Raw genomic sequence first — 8,364 nt, forward strand, 5'->3', positions numbered from 1 at the left:
TTTTTTTTTTTAAATATTAATTAACATCTCTCTTCTGACGTTATTACCTTCCCAGTTTTCTTAATTTTTATGAGCTAGTCTCATCTGTGTTCCTTTTCTATCATTTTATTGGGCCATGGAAAAGAACAGAGTAAAGACATTGATTCAAGCATCCACAGCTAACGGAGCATTTTTTGTGACAATAGTCCTAGAAGAATTATCTCACTTAAATGTCACACCAGGCATAGAAACTAGGTACTATTACTAGTATTTTACCTCCTTAAGGTAAAGAAACAAGATACAGAGAAGCTAGGTATGTTGCCGGTGCCATCCAATACATAAATGGGAAGGCTGGGATTTAAACCTGGGCTGGTTCCAACTTCAGCACCTGTACTTGTCATTACAACACCCTGAGGATCCTCAAGAAGTTCAGGTTGAGCACCATGCTTTTTCTAACTGCCATTTCCGTTGATTGCCACTATCCCTTATGTCCAAATATACTGCTGGGGCAGCTCTTCCAGCCCAGCCAAGGCCTGGTTCACCCTTTCCTCTCTCTCCTCTGCTCCTCCCATCTATATCTAAATACACACTGAGGCTTAGTGTGTGGCAACCACGGTAGCCCTAGAAACTGACTCCACTCAGAATCTGCATTTTCCATCTTTTGGCAACTTTATCTTCCAAACATCTGATATTTAAAAATGCAAGAGTGGTTCTTATATTATTTTCTGTGAGGTACATTCATGTTCCAGGGCTAGGCCACACTCTGTGAGAAGCCTTATTTACACTTCCATGATTTACTGCCTTCTTGTTGGCTGTAGATCATATGATTTCTTAACCTCACACAAGTTTAAATTACCTGAGATGAATACTTATTTTATTTCTCTCCTCTTTATTTCTGGGAAGTACCATTTCCTGAGGTCTAGCATCCTTGGCCTGAGTTAAGGAGGGCTTTTATTTAAGGATGTGGAATGGAAACATGTCATCATCTGGAAGTGCAGAGAGCGTTAGACCTGGAGTCAGTGGGCTTAGTTTAGTCTTGGATCCACCACCTGGGTAATTCACACAATCTCTGAGTCTTAGCTTCCTTGTCCTAACAGTGGGTAAATTACCCCTTTCCTCTCTGCTATTATAGGATGTCATAATAGTAAACTTTAAAAATGCAGTAAAATAGTCTTTAACTCTAAAGCCATCTTTCTCAAGCTAGTATCCATTCACAGTCCTCAAAAATTTTAACTACGTATCTACATATCAAGGAGCTCTGTGGTAAGGTGATTAAAGCATTCCATTGCTAACTCAAAGGTTGGTGATTTAAACCCACCAGCTGCTCTGTGGGAGAAAGAGAGGCAGTTTGCTTCCTGTAAAGAATTACAGCCTTGGAAACCCTATGGGGGGGGCAGTTCTACTCTGTCCTATGGTGTCACTATGAGTTGGAATTGACTCAATGGCAGTGGGGTTTTGGGGAGTTACACATTATCTACATTACTACTTAGCAAATATATTTTCTTTAAGTCAATTCCTTTTTTAAAATGTAACTAGATATATTTATAAGGGAATTTAGTGGAAAGATAAATTAGGAGATAGGGGCATAAAGCAGAAGGCTCATGGCCCCAAAAGGAAAGAGCTGCTCCAAGGGTCAGAGAGAGTGGGTGGCAGGGAGTCTCAGGCACAGGATCTAGTATCCCAGTGCGCTGGATCAAAAGAAGTTTGAAATCACTGGCATGAGTATGAGAGAGGAAGACCTGAGGCAGTGTGTTGATGCATAAGAAAGAAGAGAACTTCAACTGAGGGGGACTGTTCTGGCTACCTAGTGCTGCTCCAACAGAAGATACCACAAATGGTATGGCCTTAACAAACAGGAGTTTATTCTTACAATTTTTGGAGGCTTTAAGTCCAAGTTCAAAATGCCAGGCTCTAGGGGCTGGGTGAAAGCCCCCCAACCTTGGGGTTCAGCTATGCCTCCTGCTCCCAGCCCACTGGAGCTAGAGGCTTTTCTTCACTCAGCTATTGGCTGGTGAGGCTGACAAGCCCAACGTTGACAAGTAAAAAGGCACATTCCTGATGTTATCAAACCACACGGCAGGTCATTAATTCAAGCCCATTGAAAGTTCCAAAGTTGGCAGAGCATGGCAGGCTGTTGAACAGCAACTTGGCTGAGCACAGCATTCAAGCATACCATAAGCTAGAGACCATTCCCAAAGCTGTTTCTTATATATGGGAAGCAGACCACATACCCAAAGCAGCCACTCAGCTGCTCCAACAGATCCTACCATGGAATTAATAACCAATCTCACTATGGGGAATAACTACATTCAGCTGCCCAGCCACTTCACCAGGCCCAGCCAAGTTGACACACAAACTTAACCATCACAAGAGCACTGGAGCAGACAGGGTTAAAGGCTGAGAGGTTGGATGTCTGAGCTTATAGTTGAGCATTTGGATGAAGCCTTGAGGGTTGGAAGAGACTGTGACTGAGGAAGGACAGCTAAAATGTAGAGAAAGAAGGAAGTCATATAACAATGAGGGCTGGGGAGACTTGAGGAGACACAAGGCCTGTTTGAGGACGAGAGGGTGTTAGGAAAGTTAAGAGAAGGGAGGCTGGGAAGAGGTGAGTGGAGATGATGAATAGGAATTGAGGGAAGGAAGCGGTTCTTTGGATGGGGTCATGGGAGTGCTGAGTTGGGGAAAGATAGGCACCAGTTTGTACTTGGCAAGTGGGAAGACTGTTGAGGAGAGATGGAATGAAATATGCATCATTTTAAGTTTTATTGCCCCCCCACCTCACCCCACCTGGATTTGGACTCAGATGAGGGCTGCCTGTCAGCAGGCAGCAAGTCAAATCACTTTATCATGCACTTTGCACCTAAAATCATTCCGTATATTGTATACTACCACCTGATTTCAGAAATATCCAATATACAGCATCATAGCAACACATAAGACACCACCAAAACAAAAAAACCAAACTCACTGCCTCGAGTTGATTCAACTCATAGCGACCCCTCCTTGGGTTTCCGAAGCGGTATCTCTATGGAAGTAGATTGCCCAATCTTCCTTCTGAGGACTGGCAGGTGGGTTTGAACCACCAGCCTTCTGGTTAGCAATATGACAAATTGACAGATGAGTGGTGGAAACCAGTTGCTGCCAAGTCAATTTCAACTCATGGCAACCTTGTGTGTATCAGAGTAGAACTGTGTTCTAGAAGGTTTTCAATGACTGATTTTTTTGGAAGTAGATCATCAGACTTTTCTTCTGAGGAACATATGGGTAGACTTCAACTTCTAACCTTTATGTTAGCAGCTGAGTGTGCTGACCATTTGCACCACCTATGGACTCCCATGGTGGACAGGTTTCAGCAGAGCTTCCAAACAAAGACAGACTAGGAAGAAAGACCTGGTGATCTACTTCCAAAAATGTAGCCAATGAAAACCCTAAGGATCAAAATAGAATACTACCTGATGTAGTACTGGAAGAGGAGCCCTCTCAGCTGGAAGACACTGAAAAACACAGTGGCTGCATCACAGACTTAAGCAGAAGAACAGTCATAAAGATGGCGCAGGACCAGGCAGTCTTTGGTTCTGAAGTTCATGGGGTCACCATGAGTCAGAGCCAACATGACAGCAAAGAAAGGCAAAACTACACATATATGCACCATACTTTGGAAAACACTGCTTTAAAACATTCCACAAAGAAATGGAATTATTCATGATTACCTCTTGGAACACACTTTACTGTCTTTGTGATTCTCTTTCATTCTTCCCTGGTAAATATACTCTGGTCTCCAGGACCCAAAAATGATGCCATGGGCATAGTTGGCTATGTGTTTATATGGTGGCTAGAGAGAGGGTGGAAGACTGGTCTTGGTAAAATGACACATTTGCACAACTTCAAACTGAGGACATCTGTTAGCATCTGGTAAATGTAAAGCCTTTCTCTTCCCCCTTTTGATTTTAGTTTGGGCCTTTCTAAAAAAAAAAAAAAAAGGAAAAGAAAGAAAGAAAAAGAAAAACCTACAAATTGTTGCTCTAATAAAATTGGCTTAGACAGGAGAAGGTCTGAAATAAATGTAGTGGAAACAATTACATCATCAATTATTTCAAGACCTGCCCTAAAATGGGAAACCTGGGAAATAGTTCAGTGCTCCATCTTGCTGGATTCACACACTGGAGAGCCAAGGACAAAAGAGGATCAAGTGTCCTTAACACTATCTTGGGATTTGGGTTTCATGCCTAGGAAGCCCTAGCCCACAGTTCTGCCTAAAACCAGATAGCAGCATCTCTAAGCTTGACCTACACATTTTTAGCTAGAAGAGGGTCATTTAAAAGGACAGTGCTCATGGATGATTTTGAGCAGTTGTATCAACAATGACAAAACAGGTTATGGAAAAAAAAAAAAAAAAGAAGGAGGAAACTTCTGTAACCCCTACTGTTTCCCCTTTCCTCTCTCCAAGGCTAGGATTTAAGTTTAAATTCTGAGTTCCTTTCCAGAATTCTTTTAAGCATCTGCTTGTTTAATACAAAACTAATCAATGTCCTTTGGAGGCTCTGTGACCTGTGCTTGGGCTAAGAAATAGTAAGAATGTGAGGCAAGAAGAGAAGAGGTCAGAAGATACTTCATTCGGTCCCCACACTTTGAAGAGATAAATCTGCAGGCCAAGGAGATGAAATGATATGCCCAAGGTCACCTGGTGACTCAGTAGCAGCATCGAGCTTGTTCACCATCTCCTGCCTCCATCTGCTGTACATCCTCTTGGACAGGCTTTGTGGCAAGCTACCAGGGAAGCTTACTGGAAAGCACTGAAGAACATTGGACCGTCTGCAGATGTGATTTTAAAGGTCATTTATTTGTTTTACTGCAGATCATGACTTCCCCTCCATCCGTCTTCTTGTTCCAGGGCCAGATTCTGCCCTTTGATGTTCTTTGTGGCATTCCCCTTGCCTTTCGTCCGAATCTGATGCAGGGCTTGACCCAGAGCTACTGGTGCCTTTGTTTGCTCTCAGAGGACTTCCCCTCTCCCTAGGCGACTTTGAAAAATCAGTTGTCTTAGAGTTATTTTCTGTATAAGACATATCCTGCTGTGCCTGTGTCTTAGAATTTTGAGCTGGAAGAGACCTTAGAGGTCATCATTCAACCCCCTGCCCAGTGCAAGAATGTCTTCCAAAGATCCCCTGGCAGATAGTCACACAGATTTGTGGCTGGAAGTCACCTTGGAGTCCAAAGAATATCCTTTTCTTTTTTTGGAGGTAAAGAGGGTGAGATTCAGAGGGTGTAGTGATTCATCCCCATGCACGTGGTGGAGCTAAAACTCCAATTCGGGTTTGCAACCCCAAGACTGAAGCTGTGTCCACTGTTCCATCCTACTCCAGCTTCAATCCTCCCAAGAATTTCCAAGGAGTCATCCATTTATTTATTTATTTGTTAATCATCATTTACTTATCAAGTCTTTATTTTGTTATTGTTGTTCTTGTTAGTTGCTTTTGAATTGGCTCTACCTAGCTGAAAGGTTAGTGGCTTGAACCACTCAGAGGTGCCTTGGAAAAAAGAGGACTGCGGATCTTCTTCTGAAAGGTACAGCCTTGAAGAGCCAACAGAAGGTGGTTCTACTCTTCACACATGGGGTTCCTTTACTTTACACAGTCCTAATAGTTACAGCTACCACCTGTCTGCCAGTTTGTTGTATTGTGGTGGCTTGCATACTGCTGTGATGCTAAAAGTGATGCCTCTGGTATTTCAAATATCAGCAGGGCCACTCATGGTGGACAGGCTTCAGTGGAGCTTCCAGACGAAGACAGACTAGGAGGAAAAGACTGGTGATCCATTTCTGAAAATCAGCTAATGAAAATCTGACAGATCACAACAGAATATTGTCTGAAGGTTGGAAGACACTCAAGATACCCAGGAACCGCAATGATGGACTTGACCTTACTAACAATCATGAAGCTGGATAGGACTGGGTGACATTTCATTCTGTTTTACAGGAGGTCACCATGAGTTGGAGCCGACTCAATAATTACAAGCAAATTCACACTTTATCTGGAGGGAAAATCCACAGGTGAAATGTCTTAATTTCCCACGTGCTTGATTACACAATGTGAATGACCACTGCATTTTATCAACAAGTAGCCATTGGTACTAATTTGTTTCCAGGTTGTCTTATAAACTCAAGGGGGTATAGGAAATTGTAAGAGGTGTCATTCTGAAAATACAGCTTTAGATATTAGTCGAAGGACCTAGAGGAAAATTACGCAATACTACTTTCTCCAACTCAAAACCAAACTCACTGCCATCAAGTCCATTCCAACTCATAGCAACCCCCATTGGGTTCCCAAGGGTGTAAATCTTTACAGAAAAGGAGTGCCTCATCTTTCTTCCCTGGAACAGCTGGTGGGTTTGAACCACTGATCTTTTGGTTAGCAGCTAATAGCCTTAACCACTATACCACCAGAGTTCCTTATCACTTTCTCCAACACCTTCTAATTCAATGCCAAGTGATTGACTTTAAGCCTTTAGCTCCTTTAATCCTTGTAGCACACAAATAAAACCTGAGACAACTCATTATTTTATAGAAAAGAGCCAGAAAAAGTGCCTAGTACACAGTGAGTGTTTAATAAATGATTGTGAGATAATTAATTCGGACAATGAACTGAAAACTTGAAGTAAGTTGCCCATGATCACAGAGCTAATAATTGGAAGTGCTGAACTTGAACCAAGAGTGATCTAGTTCAAAAGCCCATGCACTTTCCACTGGAAAGCTGCTGATGTCTGGTGAAAATTCTGGCCAACATTTACTTGCTATGTACCAGGCACTGTTCTAAATGCTTCATAAATATTGACTAATTTCTTCATTACTGGAAGACAAAACAAAACAAACAACTTTATGGTAGATGCTATTGACATCCTCAGTTTTCAGATCAATAACAGAGAGATTGAAAAGTGAAGACATTTTCCCAAGATGACAAACTTTGTAAATTGTACAGAGGCATTTGAATGCAGGCAGACTTACTGCAGAGCCTGTGCTCTTTTCCAAAGGGCTACCTGGTTTATATGAGGCTCTGGTGGTGTAGTGGATAAGGCACTTGACTGCTAACCAGAAGGTCAGTGGTTCAAACCCACCAGCTGCTCTGCAGAAGGAAGATGGGCCAATCTACTTCAGTAAAGATTTACAGCCACGGAAACCCAATGGGGGTTGCTATGAGTCAGAAATGACTCAATGGCAGTGAGTTTGGTTTTCAGCTGGTTTATATAAGACAGAGTATAGATGTTTTAAGGGAGCTCTGGTAGCATAGTGCCTAAGGCACTTGACTGTTAACCAGAAGGCTGGTGGTTCAAACCCACCAGCCACTCCTCGGAAGGAAGATGGGGCAATCTACTTCCGTAGTGATACTGCCTCGGAAACCCAAGGAGGGATCATTATGAGTCAGGTCCGACTTGACGGCACATAACAACAACAACAACAACATAGGTGGTTTAAAGGATGAGGGCAGAGTCAGGTACAGGAGTGGAGAAGGATGGTTGTAGACATGCTGAATTGGAAAGTATTTTAATGAGCACATTCCAGTCTTGTGAGTACCCAGGAAGGACTTTGTCTATTGAGAATAGCCAGTGAATAGGTGTGAATTCCCATGGGACCATGGGACCGTGGCTGCCAAGTGTTCTATTATTTCATGCTAGCCCACACTTGACCTTTAGCCACTTGTTAAAAATATTAGCTAAATGCTTTTTCTCCACTCATATAGCTGTTAATGACACTTGTCCCAGGTAAGGAAGTGCCCATTTCCTGGCTCTTCTTGAAGATGTCTGTCTTCCGGTTTAGGGTGAGCTGCTGGATCTGCAACCTCCAGTCTCTGGCTGGTTCACACAAAGTTGTGAATTTTCAGCTTGTTCACTGTTTTTTTCTGTTGTACCTGTAGGAGTGACACTCTCTGCAGTGTCTTCTATCCTAAGCAGAAGCTGGAGGTCTTTCATAGCCTTCACTTTGATGGAGTCATAGACGTGAAACGTGAAATGGAATTTTCTCATGGGTTTCTCATTGTCATCCATGGAGTGTAATTCAGTAAACATTTTTAGGCATCTACAAGTCAAGTTTTGAACAGCTAAGGGAGACAAAGTTGTCTGTCAGTTTGTCCTACTGTGGTGGCATGTTGCTGTGAGGCTTGAGGCTGTGCCACTAGTGTCTCAAACCCAGCAGGGTTGCACATGGTGCACATGTTTCAACAGCTTACAGACTGAGACAGACTAGAAAGAAGGAGGAGACCACCCCCTTCTCAAGAAGTGGCCAGGGCAATGGTCCTACAAGTTTATGTGAATGATCAGAATTCCCAGGTGTATAGTAGAGTTGACAAGGGGCAAGGTTGTGGTCACTGCTTGGTCACAGCCAGCTACCCAGAG

Source organism: Orycteropus afer, unplaced genomic scaffold (assembly GCF_000298275.1).
Source record: "Orycteropus afer afer isolate SDZICR_OR568_19922 unplaced genomic scaffold, OryAfe1.0 scaffold00106, whole genome shotgun sequence".
Classification (NCBI taxonomy): Eukaryota; Metazoa; Chordata; class Mammalia; order Tubulidentata; family Orycteropodidae; genus Orycteropus; species Orycteropus afer.